Source organism: Artemia franciscana, chromosome 4 (genome assembly GCF_032884065.1).
Source record: "Artemia franciscana chromosome 4, ASM3288406v1, whole genome shotgun sequence".
Lineage (NCBI taxonomy): Eukaryota > Metazoa > Arthropoda > Branchiopoda > Anostraca > Artemiidae > Artemia > Artemia franciscana.
The window spans coordinates 19,277,943-19,296,071 of NC_088866.1; the positions used below are offsets into that span (position 1 = coordinate 19,277,943).

The 18,129-nt window shown below is 34.6% G+C and overlaps 1 long non-coding RNA gene across 1 annotated transcript; it reads left to right on the plus strand.

Annotated features, from left to right (window-relative positions):
* Positions 1-608: 608 nt before the first annotated feature.
* Positions 609-16,862, plus strand: LOC136025636 (uncharacterized). Its single transcript, XR_010617128.1, has 4 exons — positions 609-724; positions 6,064-6,232; positions 8,559-8,718; positions 16,787-16,862. It is a non-coding gene; the product is annotated as an uncharacterized LOC136025636 (long non-coding RNA).
* The last annotated feature ends 1,267 nt before the right edge of the window (positions 16,863-18,129 follow it).

The following is an 18,129-nucleotide window of genomic DNA, read 5'->3' on the forward strand; positions in this document are numbered from 1 at the left end:
TTGATCTTGATTGCCATCATAAGAAAGTCATGGACCCAACTTATTGTTAGGCATAGGCCTACCAAAGAGTATAGTAAATGCTAGATAAACCCTGTGTCTGACCTAGGCCATCCGAAATCAGGGTTTTGTTGTAGATTGCTAGTGACCCTTAGAAATTTGAACTAAATATAGCCTACAAAAAGTTAGTAGACATGCTTACCACTAACACCAACTTCCCCTGAGACCATTTCCCAGGCCTCTAACACAAGGTGTTTTTTGGAGTGATCATCTCAAATTTTTTGAAAATAATATGGGCTGGCACCTAACAGCCATAATTAGTTTCTCAGTCACCACCTCCATTATTTTTTTTTTCTTTTTTAAATAAGAACAAGGCATGCGACTTGTCGCAAAAAGTTGAAATTATTGAACTCATGCGATTTGTCGTAGGATTCAAAATTATGAACGCATTTTTCATTGCAGCAAAACGTATGGTTTTGCTTCGTATGTCGCATGATTTTTGTCATTATCATCAATATCGCACGATTTTGCGCGAAATCGCAGCAGTGTGAACTAAGGGTAATCCAAACGTTTTATGAGATGCACAAGACGTCAGAGCCCCCTGGAACGTTCAGGAAGAGAGGTCAATGTTGTATATATTTTTTTTTAAATGGATAAACATGTGAAATCTAAAAGACAAGGAAACTGTAAATAGCGGAAATGATCTTAGCTCTTCAGTGACCTTTAAGTAATCTTTCGCATATTCTTTAGGATCTAAAGCGTTTTTGGCGTTCTAGGCCCATCTTGTAAAGGCTAATTTAATAAGAAATCAGAAGAAAAGTTTTTTGGTTGTTTTCACTCTTTAGGCTATTTCCTCTTTATCAGCAAATCCTTTAGGAATAAAAGCAATAGCCTACCTCTTTTATTTTTTGAGCATTTCTAATATCTTTCCTTTCAAAAAGGAGTGTTACATTCTCTACTTTCAGGTCTTTTAGAGCTAATAATTTACAAGCAATTGCTTTGCTTTTTGCTATTATTTTTACACTGCCACCAGGACCTGGGCATTGACTGATCAGTCCATAATTATCTGTACACTCATGTTTACTAAATTCCATTGTTAAGTGTCTACCTAAAAATATTCTGCTGGTCCTGGGGATAATTGCCTCTCCATTTTCTATAAAACTCTTAGCTAGAATATAAACACCAGTCATTTTAGTCTATTTTTCCAATCATAAGTCATCAGTATGAGTGCCAGAGCACAAATCCTATCCTGAATGTCTGTTCAGAGTCATATGTGGAGATGCAGGGGGCTTGCCATCCACCCCCACAAGCCAAAAACACCAAATAGCCTAAGAAACTGGCCAAAGAGTAGCCTAATTATCATAGAAATACAAGAAAAACAAATTAACATACACTACACTTGAATGCATGGCCAGGCCCCACCAATAAGGCCTCCTGGAATAAAGTTATTAATAGTGAGAAATGTTCCCCATCTACCGTATCTTGTCTCCAGCTAGCTAATTTTGTTGATCATTATAAGCGTGTGTTCAGTGTATTTAATAGTTTTCTTCAGTCTTTTTATTATAAGTTGCTTAGACCGCTTTTACCATACCATCTCCCTCAGGCTCATGTCCAGTCTGTATCAATATCTGAAATTCGCCGGGCTTTAAGAAAAATTAAGTGTTCAAATAGCCTTGATGGTGACAGCCTTTCTTACCGATTTTCTGCTTATGATTGTCCTGCTCTACTTAACCATTTACAAATATTTTTCCAGTCTTGCTTAGCACAGTCGCTTGTTCCTGATAGTTTCCTTTGTGGCCGTGTAACGTCTATTCAAAAGTGAGGCAAGGACCCCATGTCATGTATGAATTATCGTCCCATTACAGTATCATGTTTCTTAAGTAAGTTGCTTGAACATTTGTTACTACCAGAAATTGAGTCGAATTGTGATTTTACGCCTTTTCAATTTGGTTTTTGGAAAAGTTTTGGTTGCTCCCATGCACATCATGTTTTAAGCCAACTCATGAAAGATGCCATAAAAGCTAAAATGTCTTTATACTGTCTTACTGTTGATATTTCTGGAGCTTTCGACAATATTGTGCACTCTCAGGCTCTATTTTCCCTTGCGTCTTCAGGTGTTAATCCTTCCGTACTAAGTTTGTTGTCTTCTTGGTATTCAAAGTCTAAAATTCAAGTTACCTGGAATGGCCAAATATCTGAACCAGTAAAAATTAATAAGGGAGTTCGGCAAGGTGCCGTATTGTCTCCTAGTATATTTAAATGCGTGCTTGCATTGTTCCTGCATCCCCTTAGAAGTTCTGTTTTTTACGGTAATACTGGTTTGTCTTCTATTGCATATGCAGATGACGTTCTTCTTGTTGCCCGGACTCGCCGTGGATTGCTTTCTAATTTTACTATATTAACCAATGAACTATCTAAGATTGGACTGTCAGTTAATGCATCTAAATGCGAGTTTATTTGTTTTAATAGCCCTTATGCGGTCGCTCCATTCATTACTGGGACTGCAGTTCTACCATGCTCTTCTTTAGTTAGTTGGCTTGATCTGTGTTTTGGCCCAACACTTTCTGCTACCTGTTCATCCCTAGTGAATCAAGCCGTGAAAAACCTGCGTGTCGCTTATGGAAAAATATCCCCAAACAAAAGCCGTTACAACCGCAACAGTTTGTCCATGATTTATTATGCTTATTGTGCCCCTGTGATTTTGTTTTTATCAGGCATGGCTCATCTGTTTCGTAAGAAAGATCGACATACTCTACAGACGGCTTATTTCAGATATTGCAAATTCCTCCTCCGGCTTCCTAGATGGCACCAAAACAAAAAAATAATTGCTCGATTTGGTTTAGTAGATGTGCCTTCTCGGATTCGGTCTTCCAGTGATGATTTATGTAAAAAGACTGTCAACTTTATTCATGTTTATGACCCTCTGCAGCCTTTTTTCCATATTGATACTGGTTGATTAATCCATATTGTCTTTTGTTAGTTTGAATTTTGTATTTCTTTGCTGTTTATCGTATTTGTTTTTGTTTATTTATTTATAATACTCCATACTTTGTGTTTTTTATACTTTACGGGTAATAAAGTTCATTCATTCATTACTACTTTCTTAAACTAGACAAGAAGCTTAAATAACACTTTTCACAGACTAATGATAGAAAAATATTTTCAACAGACAAGTATATATGGGGAAAAATTCAATTGTACAAAAAAGCTATTTCACTCTGACCAATTGTCTTTTCTTCCCGGGAAAAGAAATGTCTAAAAAGAGACACTGTCCATAGGAAATGTTGGATAAATTTTAACTAAGTTGCAGCACATCAATAAAGTTTGTATCACCATCATCAACTGATGTAGTTAAATTAAATCAACTGAGTTAAATTCCATAATTATGGCATTAGAGCACCTTGTGAATTATCAATATTTGGTTCCTAATTTACAAAATGTAATGGTTTATTCTGATTTTTTGTCAAGCCTAGAGCTGTTGTATTCAGCATCTCAGTATAAGATGGATATTTACACATTTTATTTTCTTAGCATTATTAGTACTCTTGCTTCAAGAGGCCTAGGTACATTACATTCAAAGCCACTTAGGTATAACTGGTAACCACCAGGCAGACAAAATTGCAAAATAAAGCTCAAAATATTGACCAGCCAAGGAGGAAACTAGTCTCCATTAAAGATTTTTTTGCTGGAGATTATCAACTGCTAAACAAGAATAAACCAAATTTATCTCCCTTCTCCAATAAGTACCTTCCTAAAATTTCCCATACAATTCAGCCTGTTGCAAATGGGCTCAATTCTCAGACATTACTGTATCAGTTTCCTAATTCAAGTGGCTCAATTTTCTTGTCCCCTCTTTGTAGACATTACAATATAAAAATGAAACAGTTGGCCCTTGTAAACAAAGACTGGATACTTGATGGTAGAAATTCATGGTATGCTGAGTAAGCTAAATTAGATTATGTTTAGCAATTATATGCTCAACTGACCATAGGTCTGTAGCTATGTAAAGGTTATTTAAAAGTGTATAGCTGAGGAAGCCAAAATCTTGGTTTCACTGCTCCACTCTGAGAAGACTGAAGACACTGCAAAAGAAATTTGTTGGTGTCTCTCAGCACCAAGTAGAAATATGACAAATATGGAAACATTAAAGTATAATACAAGATAAGTATTATACCTGGTGAAAGATAAGAATGCATAGCTTATAGGAACAGTGCCTTTTCTAGAGTGTGCTTACCCTGGCAATATACTCTGAGATTTTTAGTTATACATCCTTCATTAATATTTAGGCTCTATGTCACTTTTCCAATGTGTAAAGATTACTTTCTCCCTTGTCTGTCTAGTCTATTTTTGAAAATATTCAATGAAGAAGCTTGCATTGCCTTGTCTAATCAAATTATTCATCCTAGTTACTGTGTGGTGCAATTCTCAATAATGGGTTTGAGCTATTCCTTTAATAATTTTGGTAGTGTCCTCTTGCTGCTGAATATGTTGGAGTAGAAAAATCTGTCCCAAATCTTGTCTTATCAAGTTCATTTTTGGGTCTACATTAGTCTAAGACTGGCATTCTCAGGGCAGTGAGTTGTGCTCCATAAAAAAAAAGAATTTTCCTAGCTGTTACTTGCTTTGTTGCTTTTTGCTAAATTTTTTCAATCTTCATAGAATCTCTTTCATAACATGGGCCTCAGAAAATGTCTGTATATTTGATTGTAGAATTTACTATACATTAAAGCAGTATTTATGCATCTTTGTGTGTCAGTATTGGTTTGTAAAGTTTGGTGTCACCTGCAAAAAGTTCGATTTTACTTTGGATACCATGATTGATTCATGTGAATTCAACATTGATGACTGCTTTATGACAAGGGAGCAAATAAAGGTTGGATAGATTTTAAGCAATAAGAAGCAATCAAGGTTTATACCCAGAAATTTGATGTCTGTGGACTGAGGTATGGTCTCATTTCTATATAATATATCAATAGAAGAATTAGGCTTGAACATGTAGTATGGCTGTTCTAAATGCATTGCTATAGCTTTTTGACTGTTTAATCATACCAACTAATTCGTAATAATCTTAAAGAATATATCTAACAGGTGAAAACACTCCTACAGTTCTTAACCTATTAGTCAAGGTATACTCGCCATTCAGCTCAAATTGATGTTCAACAATACCCAATTTTACATGATATGATGAAGGACTGTAAGTGTAGCAAGCTAAGGTATTAATTTCCCAAAATCCTACCTGCAATCACCTTCTCTCTAGGTATTAAAAGATAGGGAGCTGGAAATTACGCTCATAGAAAATTGCATCAATGTAGCTTGCTTGTGTGAGGCTTGGTCCACGTCTGACTTGTGCATGGTCAGTTCTGGATATGATGTGAATCTACTCTTGAATAAAGAAAGGGCCATCGTGAGGCATGATGGCAAAGTTGGTTTTCTTTGTAAGTTTACACAATACCCAACCAAACCATCTCAATTATCCTTGACATAGTCTACTACCTGCAAAAAGCATCATTCTGAAAAGAACTTGCGCTCTACTCACAGCATTTGGTTGACTACATGAGATCAGAAATCTTAACACTGAATCAACACATTTGTTTTATGAATCAGGATATTCAGATGAGACTAAAAAATGAGACTGCACAAAATATCATATGTCTTAAAATACTGGCATATAAAAAGGAATTTGGTGCTCGAATGGTCAACAAGCCTTGGAAGCCTAGCCTCTCTTGATTTTATCAAAAGGTCCAGGGGATGCTCCATAATTAGGCCGAAAATTCATGTTTTGACACATCTTGTGAAAATTCTAAAAAGGAATCCATATTTGTACTATGCAAGGAGAAAATTTCCTGCAGGATTTTTCTAAGGAACGCCTGGGACAAATCAATAATCTTTGTTTTATTACATAGGTTCTTCATGTTTTCTATCCAGTTGTCCTAGGAAACTCCTTTGACATCCATCTCCCTCTAAGTTCTAGACCTGCAAGCTGATTCTTTTGTCTTATCCTCTTCTGTGAGTAGTAATCCTAAAAGGCATGACCAGTGTATTCTTTCAAGGATATCTCTTTTTCAGGGTTGTACTGATTTGTGATGATGGGCGTTTGGAGCTAATTGATATTTCAAATAAGCAGTTCAAAGGGAGGTGAACAGGATGTCTTTATTTAACGTTACATCATATTTCAAACTCAGACAATAAAGATGCCTTAAAGTCAATTAGTATTCCATTTGTCACTGTAAAAGGGGTAAGTACAATTTTTTGCTTTTAGTTATTCATTTTTTTCTGTTTACTTTTTCTTCGAAATTTATTTGCATTAATCAAAAGCTTTTGTTGGAAAAAACTAAAAAATTTCTTTGTCTATGCACACTGATTTGGATATTGTTCAAAAATGCCATATGACAATTCACATACTTAGTTCCTTGTAGATCTTAAAAATTTTGGATTTCAAAAATTGATATGATTTTAAAAAAAATTCTATTGTGAATGAATACTTTACAAACAATAAATAAAATTCTTTTTGGCCTTGCTGTAAGCATATCGCCATACATAACTTTATATATGAATCTGGGTTTTAATAATGTATAAGCCTTTTATCTGATTATTGAATTGCAGCATTATTTGTCAGCAGTAGACTACATCTCTGTGGTCAAAATGGACCTACCCTAACAAACCTGTTAAGTTCCTTATGTAGATTGTAATATAGTTTTTAAATTGTTTTTAAGATTTTTAAAATTCAAATTTTTTAAAGATTTTTAAGATGATTTAAGATTATGGAATTGAATTGAATTTATCTGTAACCTGTTGTAAATATAGCAACCAACAGAGTATAAGAGAAGAAGAAAAAAGAAAAAGCAAAAGAAAAGGGCAAATAAGGAATTTATTCTCTACATCTCCGATGTCAAAATGGACCTACTCTATTAAACCTGTTAAATCCGTTATGTAGATTGAAATGAAGCTTTTACGTATGGGAGTTTTAACGATTTTTCAGTGTCAAGTGAAAATATAAAGCAAGGACACAAATCTGGAAAAGACTGAATTATAGAAACTTTTTAGTCAAGATTTAAGGGATATGGTAACAGAGAATTTCTTGGGTAATGTTCAAAATTACCAAAAGATGCATTTTTATCCTTGTATTTTTCTGGGAAGTACTTTGAATAGTCTTGTTTTTGTATTGCTAACAGTTAATTCTCCGTACAATAGGCTACTAACAAAGCTGAAACAAATATTGCCTCATTACATTTATAATAAATTATGACGCAAACTAGCGACCCCCCCCCCCCCCGTAAAAAACAAACAAAAAAAACAACTGTTATTAAACTTCCTCGGAAAAATCTCATTTCCCTCCCCCCACTAAACAATTAATCAATTATTCTCAAATTAACATGTGCTTAAGGAACTTGAGTGAATCCCACACTTATGATCTACGCTCCACCACGATCCCCAAAGCATACCAGCCCTCACCCAATCACAAAATATATGAAAAAAATCCCTTTTCACAACACACAAGAATAAAACCACTCGAAAATCAATCAATCAATATATATCTAGATTATTAGTTAAAATAAGTGCTTAGCCTTAGTATTTAAAAACAAATACTTAGAGGTTGAACCCCCCTCCCCCTTCTTGCTTGTATATTTTATGCTTTGCCCAAATGGCTCTTCCTTTTCTTTGTCTCTTTTCTAATTGGATTTTTTCTAAAGGCTTAGGTTGACATAAATAGAGAAGGGCTAAGGGAATTGCATATTTTATACATAATGTTTAATATTTTTTTTTTATATTGATTGTTTTGGAGAATACAGTCTCTGAGAGTCATATGTCTTATGCTTGGGCCAGCTCAATTTGTTAGACCCTTGATGGATTGTAAGCTAAGTACCCAGGTAACCCTCTTTCCCTTTTATGAGCATATCTAAACATTTAAGCATACCCTAATATCAGGTCACATCTTACATAAGGCAGGGGGGATTAAAGTATTTTGTTTGCTTCTTAATAGTTTTGCAAAGTATAAACTGGTTTATTTTTCACCCAAGAATTCCTGCTCTTTTATTACTTAGAATTATATATTAGCTCAATCTCCCAGAAGTTAAATTATCCCAGTGCTTCTTGTGAAGATCTTAATAGGCTGTGTGCTAAAGAACCTATAGTCGAATCTGCCCCCAAAATAAAGACTGGGCTTTTTATCTCCCCCTATCTATGCTTACACATGCTGGCATTGCAAATGCTTGAAGTACAAATGAACATTGTAGTACTTAGGTTTTGCTTAAACAAACTTTCCTGGCATACTGAATGCTTAAGTAAAATCCTTGCTGTAGCTTTTTTCTTATTCTGCTATGATGGGACTCCATTAAAAGGACATTCTACTTCCAATTTTATATAGTCTTTCTCTCCATAGAAAATGCTTGTTCTTGCCCCTCCACCTCCACCTTGTCCCTTGCAAAAAAAAAGTTGTGATTCTTTTCTTTATGAACCACATAGAAGATAAACTGTAAAATTAAAAATCATCGCTATTTATTGTGAACTTTGTCTTACATTGTTTGATTTTGAACAATAATTTAAAGCAATATCAATTTTAGGTTGATCTGGTGCAGCCAGTATTTAGTGCCAGCTATTTAAAGGGTAGAGTGAAGGCGCAACCATATGGTAACTTTGAAGGTGCAGTCAAGTTTAAGCTTTTTTTCAAGCATGGTGGTGCCACTGAACTGGGTGAAGCAATGCTTGCTGCTGTTACCATGGGTAAAATATAAATATTGTCTTCATATGTCTCCACCTATTTTCTTGGCATACAGCATGCTTCTTCTTCTGTGTTGGCTCAGCACTAAATTTCAACTATGGTAGCAGTAACAGAATACACGGTAGTAGCAGACCAATTGCAGAAATTGAAAATAAATGTTTCCAAAAAAATATGAATTTATTTTACTAAATTTTTGTTTCCTTTTCTCACTTAGGTAGCCTAGAGTTCATTAAAAATAGCAGTTTTACTTCAAGTATTTTTTCTACCGAAAAAGAATGAACTAGCTGTAGGCTATTATATAAATAAGCGCTTAATGGATCACGCATCTTTTATCTTAATATGGAAACAAAATACTGGTTTTACTTACCATGGAATATTAGTGTACCTTTGCCAGGAGGTGGGCCTTTTCATATATTTGAATTCACACATTCACCAAAACTATTTTATTGTGGCTCTTTTTGACACCTTAAGATTACGTTTCTGGTAATGAAAAACTAAGTTTTTCACTTTTAAGGGGTGTTAGTTGGTTTATCAGCGACATCTATTTAAAAACTAAAAGCTAGATGGCGTAAATCTAAAAACTCCCAGTGTGTGTACCTACTATGGTATTGGGCTTTATAAATTTTAGGAGATTTTAAGCCCAACTATTTTTAATTGAAGTCAAAACCACGTTTCTAAATGCATTAGCTGGTATATTACCTTATTGTACACCTCAGAGTTTGAGAGATGTTAGTAATTAGTAAGTGTAGAAATGATTGATAATCTATTTTGGGCGTAAAGGATTGTAGTGTTTCAATTAAAAGTTAGAATACTATTAAGAAAAAAGATAAAACTGTGCGTTCTAGTAAGAACCCAAATCATATTTTGAATTTTCTGCAAGCAAAGTTCATATTGAATTTTTCAACCCAGGACGTGCAGGAAGAATAGCTTTTTGGGTGATTATATCATTGACCATTTTGGGTATCTTAGTCGGAAAATTTGGAAAAAACGACACATTTTCTCATTAGATTCTGAAAAATACATTCTCCTCTATCTCCTCCTAGATTTTCATGGTCTGACGCCACTGAATATACGCCTTTTAATGATGATTATGTAAAATTTTTCCAATGGTTTATCCGTCTTAAACGGAACCTTAAGCAGCCAATGGCACACAGTATTAAGTGAAACAAGTTATCTGAACTGAATTTGAATTAATTAAACTTAAAAAATACTAATACAACATTCAAATACTAATACAACATTCAAACATTAGTGAATCTTGGGTCTTCTTCTTTGATTTAATCATAAAAAGTTAAGTAAAAGTGTAAAGAAAATCACTGTTATAAAATATATATTCTTCAAAAATTACAATTTATTTGTTAAAATCAAATTAGAAACGGAAATGAATTATTTATTTCCTCCTATATTTTCTCAAAATCTGAAAATACTACTAGCTGGAATTTGCCCAATCAGACGAATTCGCCAGTAAATAAAGGCAAAAATAATATATATATATAAATGTGTCTACAAACATTTGATAAGTACTGTCAAGCCAAAAATCCAAGAATTCGACTATGAGCTAAATCATTCACTTTATTAGAAAGCCAGAAAATTGAATGCGAACAAAAAGTAAAAAGTCATGCTACCTAATCATGATTAATGTGAGACTAATTTAGTGTGAGATGTAAAAATTGTAGTAGAGGGAATGGATTATTTAAACCTTCTCTTTATATTGGAATTCCTAGGATTTTGTTTGGTAAAGGTTAAGAATAGCAGCTTCTTATAAGCAGACATTCTAGTTTCATATAGCCTTAAGCTATGTAGGAAAAAACGAAACTACAGTAATAATTGATAAAACTGACTCACAAACAGATTAAAGTTAAGCAAATAGGAAATACGATTCATTGATACTAGTTGCGTATTATAAAGTAAGAACTCTATCATTTTTTGGTTATTTTTTGTATAGCCTATGGCCATACATTATTTCTCATGCATCTGCACTGCTCGCTAATCCATGCTGGATTTCCCCTAGCTGTCATTCGAGTCCTTTGCTCTTGGTATTCTGGATTAAAGATCCGTATTTGTCCGAGTTCGTCTTCATCTCAGTCCAAATAAAGTCAAGCGGGTAGAGCAATTAGACAAGGAGGAATTACTTCTCCTTATATATTCAATTCATATTTAGCTACTGCCCTTAATTCTCTTTCCTGCTCTTTTGTTTCATTATCTCGAAATCTGTCTTACATTGCATATGCTGATGACATTATCCTTCTAAGCCGGTCCAAGTCTAGTCTTGCTTCTAATTTTAATAATTTAATCAATTGTTTAGAAGGTTTGGGCCTTTCTATCAGTTTTGATAAAGAGATTTTAAACCAGTCCTGGTCCAGCATGTTCAGATGAAACTACACAATGCATTTGGTCTTTTAATTCGTTTTCGGGGTCTTTACCGTCTGGACGTCCTTGGTTGTATGTATAGCGCTGTTGCTCTGCCTCACGTATTGTTCCCGTCCCTCCTCTTCCGTAATTTCAGACCTTCTGATCTTTCGCCCAATAAAGTTTCTTATTTTAAATTTTGCAAATTTTTCCTTGGTTTCTCCCTTTCTTTTAAGAACACTGAGATTGTTTTAAATTTTAAAGTGAAGGATCCTGTAGTCTGTATAAAGAAAAAATATAAAACATTTGAAGACATTATCCTTCTATCCTTTTAGGCCACAATTTATTTCCGTTTTTTAGTAACAGTTCTGGCTTTTGATGATTTATAGGCTAAATTATTTAGCAAGTGTTTTTATGGCACTTGGTATTAACCAAGTGACATATAGCAATCGCAAATTCTCTCGGTCTGTCTGTTTGGTCCCGGATTTGCTACTTTAGGCACTTCCAGGTAAGCTAGGACGATGAAATTTGGCAGGCATATCAGGGACCAAACCAGATTAAATTAGAAATAGTTGTTTTCCCGATTTGACCATCTGGGAGGGAACTTAATGTTTGGGAGGATATCGTGTCTCAGGGCTATTATTTTAAATCCCGACCGGATCTGGTGACATTGGGGAGGGGGAAACCTAAAATCTTGGAAAACACTTAGAGTGGGGGAATCGGGATGAAACTTGGTGGGAAAAATAAGCTTAAGTCCTAGATACATGATTGACATTATTGGAACGGATCCGCTCTCTTTGGGGTAGTTGGGGGGGGGGGTGTAATTCTGAAAAATTAGAAAAAATGAGGTATTTTTAACTTACGAACGGGTGACCAGATCTCAATGAAATTTGGTATTTAGAAGGATGTAGTGTCTCAGAGCTCTTATTTTAAATCCTGACTGGATCTGGTGACATTAGGGGGGAGTTTGGAGGTGGAAACCTAAAATCTTGGAAAACACTTATAGTGGAGGGATCGGGATGAAACTTGGTGGGAAAAATAAGTACAAGTCCTAGATACATGATTGACATAACCAGAACGGATCCGCTCTCTTTGGGGTAGTTTGGGGGGGGGGGGGGTTAATTATGAACATCAGAAAAAATTCAGAATATTCGATGTGGTAATAAAGCTGTTTTCACAGAACGTACATAATTTTCTGTGTTAAGTGATTAAATTGAGTTAAATTAAGTTCAACATTTCAAAATTAAACAAGTCCTTTCACATAAGCTAGCACTAATATCCATGAAACCATCATAATCCAATTTTAAAGTCATCGCGATCATCGTAAGCAAACTGTTCAAAAGCTATAAATGTGTAATAGAGATTCAAATCCTTGTCGAGTGTGAAAGGCTTTCTAGGAAAAATTAATTTAATTACAAGTTTTATTAAACTTCGAGCTCTTCCAGAAAATTTCATTCTAGCATGAAAATTTCATGCTGCTATGTATTGACTCTTTCCTAACGTAACAAATCTTACGTGACAGAAAGTTATAAGTAGAGCATTGAGTCAACTGGGCGTTGCTTATAATACAAACAAAATTTGCTCCTTAAGGCCACATAACTTAAAGTCTTATTTCATTCTAGTGTGAAAGGATGAACCTCCTCCCCCCCCCAAAAAAAAACTTTTGTCCGACTTATAAAAATATAACAAAAATGCATATAAAACTACACTGATCTTTATAAGATTTTATTGTTTTATTTAATTTTTTTTTAAAGCTAAATTATTTGAATGTCTACATTATCATATCAGAAACCGTCCTGTTGGATTTTTATCCCCCTATTCGAACGAACCTCCGTTCATTTCTACTGTTAACAGTATTTTGTCACAAATTAATTGAATAATCTTGTTACTGGTGAACTGCCCTTCTTTTTTGTTCTTTTTCAGATAAGCATCCAAATAAGTCTTTCCATAACAGTGAAGTTTCTTTTCTATTAGGCATTAGTTTTATTTTAATGGTTTAATCTTACAAGAAAAAATAAAAGTAAAGATATACCCTGACGTTTTATTTTCCATTATTTTTTATTGTTGCGCATCTGTTTCATTTTAGCTTTTTATGTTATTGCATCATGTTTTTTATTTTGGTCTTTAAATTGAGTTGAATTTGGCTATTGAAAGAAAGAAAGCGGATAAGGACTGGGTGACCAGTTGTATCTGATCATTCTTTTGCATTTGTTAATCTACCAATAGCGTCTTTTTTGGAAACTTCGTATGCAATCGTATATTTTGAAAAATTATTCTATAACATGTTTTTTTTTTATATCGCTTGTCTATATAATTTTTCCTTTTTATTTGCTTCTTTTTTGTTTGCTCTTTATTTTATTCTTCAAATTATATTGAATTTGTCAAGAAAAAATACTTAGTCACGACTGGGAAGCTGGTCATATTTGATTTTTCTGACGAATCCAATTAAATCTTTTTTTTAGGTAATTTTTTACATTGTAAAAGACTCCAAATATGGTTAGTTTGCCGGGACCCTATAAATATCAGTGTTAATTAGGAGTTAGGAGTCAAAGAAACTTTGACTCCTAGGCTCCCAGAGCTAGAGGATGTCATCTGTCTCATCTGGACACCTACTCTTACCTTTCCAATTGTAAAGATTAATTCAGACCTATTTTAAAAGCAAATCAGTTTGGGGTTCATTACCAGATAATTTACTCCTGCTTGGAAATATGACGATGCTTTAGGCAATCTTATGTTTTGTTTGTTTTTATTTTTAATACAAATCTAATGTGATAAAACCTCTCCAGTTAAGAGGATTTGATGCCTTAAAGGATCATCCTATGTTGTCCATTATGCAATTTTCAGTTTGCGTAGCCAGAATTAAGAATTGATCAGGCGGGTCTTGCCATGATTTATAGAGCCTGGATAGGATATTTGAATAAACGATAGAAGACTTAAATTTGACAAGTTTTTTCCTTGAAATTCCAAGAAAACTATTTAAGTTCTCTCGTTTTTTACCGGAGACACTTTTTTGTATCTTTAGAAAATAATGAGGAAAAATGACTTTCCCAAGAGCCTAAGTCAATCGGATTGTCCTCAGATGAATAAGTCGAGGTAAATTTTGACACGTGACGCCACAATAGATGGGGGTTATTTTTGATATCCTGTGAAAGATTGCAGATTTGACGCCGTTTCCATTGCCGTACAGTATTTCTATATACACGTTTCGTGTATATGACGATTTGAAGTAAACAACCTGACCTTAGGTAACCGCAGTCGGCCCTAATACGAAACAAGAACTTATGTCGATGTTTAGCATTCTAAAGTTTACCGTCTTCACTCCTACTCTTTTTTACGTGTCCCAATCCGAACTTTGGTTAAAGGAAGAGAGACTGAAGCAGCAACCTAAATCGAATGAACTAATTCCACCAAGTAAAAATCCAAATCACGAGTGTTCCCATTTATGGACGTGCATAAAAGTTGAAATGGGATCTGGATTTTTGACAACATAGAATCTAATGTTTTCTGATATAGAGAGAGATTAAGACGATTCCAGCAAGTTTTAAAAAACCACTTGCTTATGAAGGTTTTTGCACATGAAGAGGCAGAGAATAGGTATATTGACACTGTAAACTTAAGTAATCGCTTGTTAGGATGTCGCTTTTCAACCATGGTACCCTGCATCTGTTGGGTGTCTGTTCGAAAGAAATCGTAATCTAAAGTGAACCTCGAGTTGTGCACATAAGCAAACGACTTCGATTTTGGTAGCAGAAAAACGCCACTAGGAAGGGAAAGAAGTAATATTTGAGTCAGTGGCGAATTCTCCTTTTCAGATCCCTGTCAAAATCACCGCAAATAAATATTGACTTATTTGCTGACCGAACGAATGGATTTTGAAAACGAAGCACAAGCTGTGGCAAATTTACGGTAAGAGGACTCACTTCGGTAGTTCGTTGGTATATGCACACACATTAAAACAAAAAACCTAAATCAGATGAAATATACGTTGGAAGATTCAGAAAGAGAGCAAGAAAACTTCTTATTCACTGCAATTCCAAGGCCGCCGGAAGGATGGGCAGATGTCAGGTTAGCGGGCTGAAGAAAATTAGAAGAGAGTTAAAAACTTGTCATGAGGACCATTAACATATTGATAAAATAACGACATGGTTGAATTAGAGATCATCATCACTTAAAAATTAAACACGGGCAGATGAATTCAATCTTCCCGAGGCCCTTTGAACGGGGTGGTGCTTCTTAAGCTCCGGACACACCAAGCTATTGCTACGATGATTCCCTCCACAATTAGTGAACTTAACAATCTGAGAAGAATATGCTTGGTCCTTGTTAGTGTGATCTCCTCTACATTTGTTACCTTTAACAGGGTTCTTACAGTCCCTTACAGAATGCCCAAATCCTTGGCAATTTAGGCACTGCTTAGGCTTTTCAATTGGCAGAGTCACTCGGAAAAGGCAATATTCAATCTTGATGCCAAACTTGATTGCGATATCAGGTTCTTCTTTAGTTTTAAAGTTAAGCCGCACTATTCTGTAACTTCCGTTCCTTTTCGTACTTACAACGCTGCTATCAAGCCCAGGAATCTGGGAGACATCGGGATCCATCTTGATAATACTGGTATGCTTAGTTTTAATAACTGGCACGAATTTTTAATGTGGGGGGGGGGTGATGGCTGAAACTGCTGCAATGGCCGACTCGTCATCAATTTAATGAACAACCAGTCCATTTTTTCGACTAACTATATGCTCTACTTTATTTGCGCAGCCAATTTTCTGCATAAATTCATGCTGGTTCTTTGGGTTATTCACATTAATACATGCAGAAATTTTCTTTAGTACGACAGGAACCTGGGGGGGGGGGGGGCTGACGTGGTGACGCTGATGGCCAGACAGCTTAGACTGGAACCTGTGAGCAAGTTTCTTGCTTTTCCACCAAGGAATTTAGCATACGGACACGCTCGTTTAAACGTGAAGCCACATTCGTAGGCGTATTATTTGGAAACGATGGCACATCCGAGAGGTCTATAATGACAAAAAGCGATGGAGGTTCATCTTGTTGCTCTAAGCCACTAATTAGTTTGTAAATATCTGATAGGAAAGATATAGCAGGGTGTGACGCTTTATAAAAATGTCCACTTGAAAACCTTTTTTGTACGTCTCGATCGTATGCAGCAATTTGAATGATTGAGTCCTTATCTTTCGCTATATAGGCTACCGCTGCAAAAAGTTCAACACTGGGAAGACAAAGATAAAGCCTGTCAGTGCTTAATTACTATCCAACCAGCTCTCACTTCACAATCGAAATCATCGTCATAGTCACTGTAATTTTTATTGCAATATGATATAAACCTTGATATAAAAAACCTACTGAATTAATAATGTCTGTACAATATCTTTAATATTTAGGTTAGTAAGTATAAGTAGAGATTATACGTCACTATAATCCCTATTTTGAAATTTTTTGTTTCTTCACATAAAACTTACTGTATTAATAATGTCCAAGCAGTATCCGATTAAGTTGTTGACTCTTTGAACTCTGAAACAATTTGTTCAGCCTTTTCTTCCTCGTTAATGCTGAGTCTTCAATCATTTCAGTTCATAAAAATAAAAAAAAATGATAAGAAAAGCAAAGTACAAAAAATCATTGATGCTAATTTTAGAGAATTATATGGATTATAATGAAAGAAGATGTCAGATTTATCACTGCCTGTTTTTTTTTTTTTTTTAGCTGACCCAGTATATATGACATCAGCTCCCCCGTCCATACCCAGGAATTGGTGATTATACCCAACCAACTGCCGCAGGTAACTACTTCCATCTTCTATAACGTACATTTACTTAAATAAGTATTATATATATTAATCAATTATTAAATAATTATATTATTATTGTTCGTATTTAAAACTAATATTATTCTTTTGATATTAATAGTTTTTTTTAATTATTTCAAAATCATTTGACAGCTGAATTTATTTTGAGTGAGATTCTTAATCTGTTTCGTCGATGGTTTTTAATTGAATGACAGAGGCACTAACTTATAGTATGTTTTCGTCATTAATTTGAGATTGTTTTGAGTTAAGCGGCGGTCTCGTAATCTTCTCTGTTTTTTAATCAACAACAAAAATAAAAATAAAATTAAGCCTGAATCCTAGATAGAGCATAAGATAACCATCTAATAGTTGTTTATATTCTAATTGTTACTGGTGTAGAAGACATTCCAGGCCGTATCCAGGGGAGGAGGTTACTGGGTTTGACCTCTCCCGTTAAAGTTTTGCCCGAATTCTAAAAAAGTAAGAAAAATTCATATAAACAAATTTATGACACGTTTTTGAATTTTTTTTGTACCCCTCCTTCCCCTTCCCTCTGAACACAAAATCTCGGATACATATATGAAGACAAGGTGTGAAAAGTGGCTTGTGAGTGAAAGCTTTGAGCTTAACTTTAATGGTTTTCATTTCCCGTTTGCCTAGCAAGAACTAGAAAGCAGGACATTTTTAAGGCATTGAAAAGTAAGCAAATTAGTCCGAAAACTTTCTAAATTAGCAAATTTTTGAGTTCTTCTGTTCCAGTCACGGAGAGATTAACACAACGCTTAAATACGAAATACGATAAACGTGACGCTTCAAATAATAGCAGGGCTTAACCTTTTTTGTACAGTGATAGTGCCTTTGAGGATGTTTACAGTTTTATTTATTTTAAACAGAAATGGAAAAGACTATAGACTTGTCTTGATCATTGATTTGTTATGATTTTTGAAAGAATAAAAACTGCGTATTTATTACAGCAGCATTTGAAACTACTATTGATTTAGATTTAGGGCTGATCTAAATAGTCCAAGGGTTATTCTGTTATCTTAAGGTTTATATATAACGTGTCTGCTTTCAATAAAATGGAAAGTAGGAATATGTAAAAGTTAAGACAACAATCAGAAAAAAGAGAACTATTAAAAAGATTGCTCAGCCTCTTTCTTAGATGATATGGAGGGATACTGCTGAAAATTAAGCCAAACTAGCAAAAAAATTTGTTTTACACTATGATTTTTGTAGTACATACACCTATGAACTCCAAAGG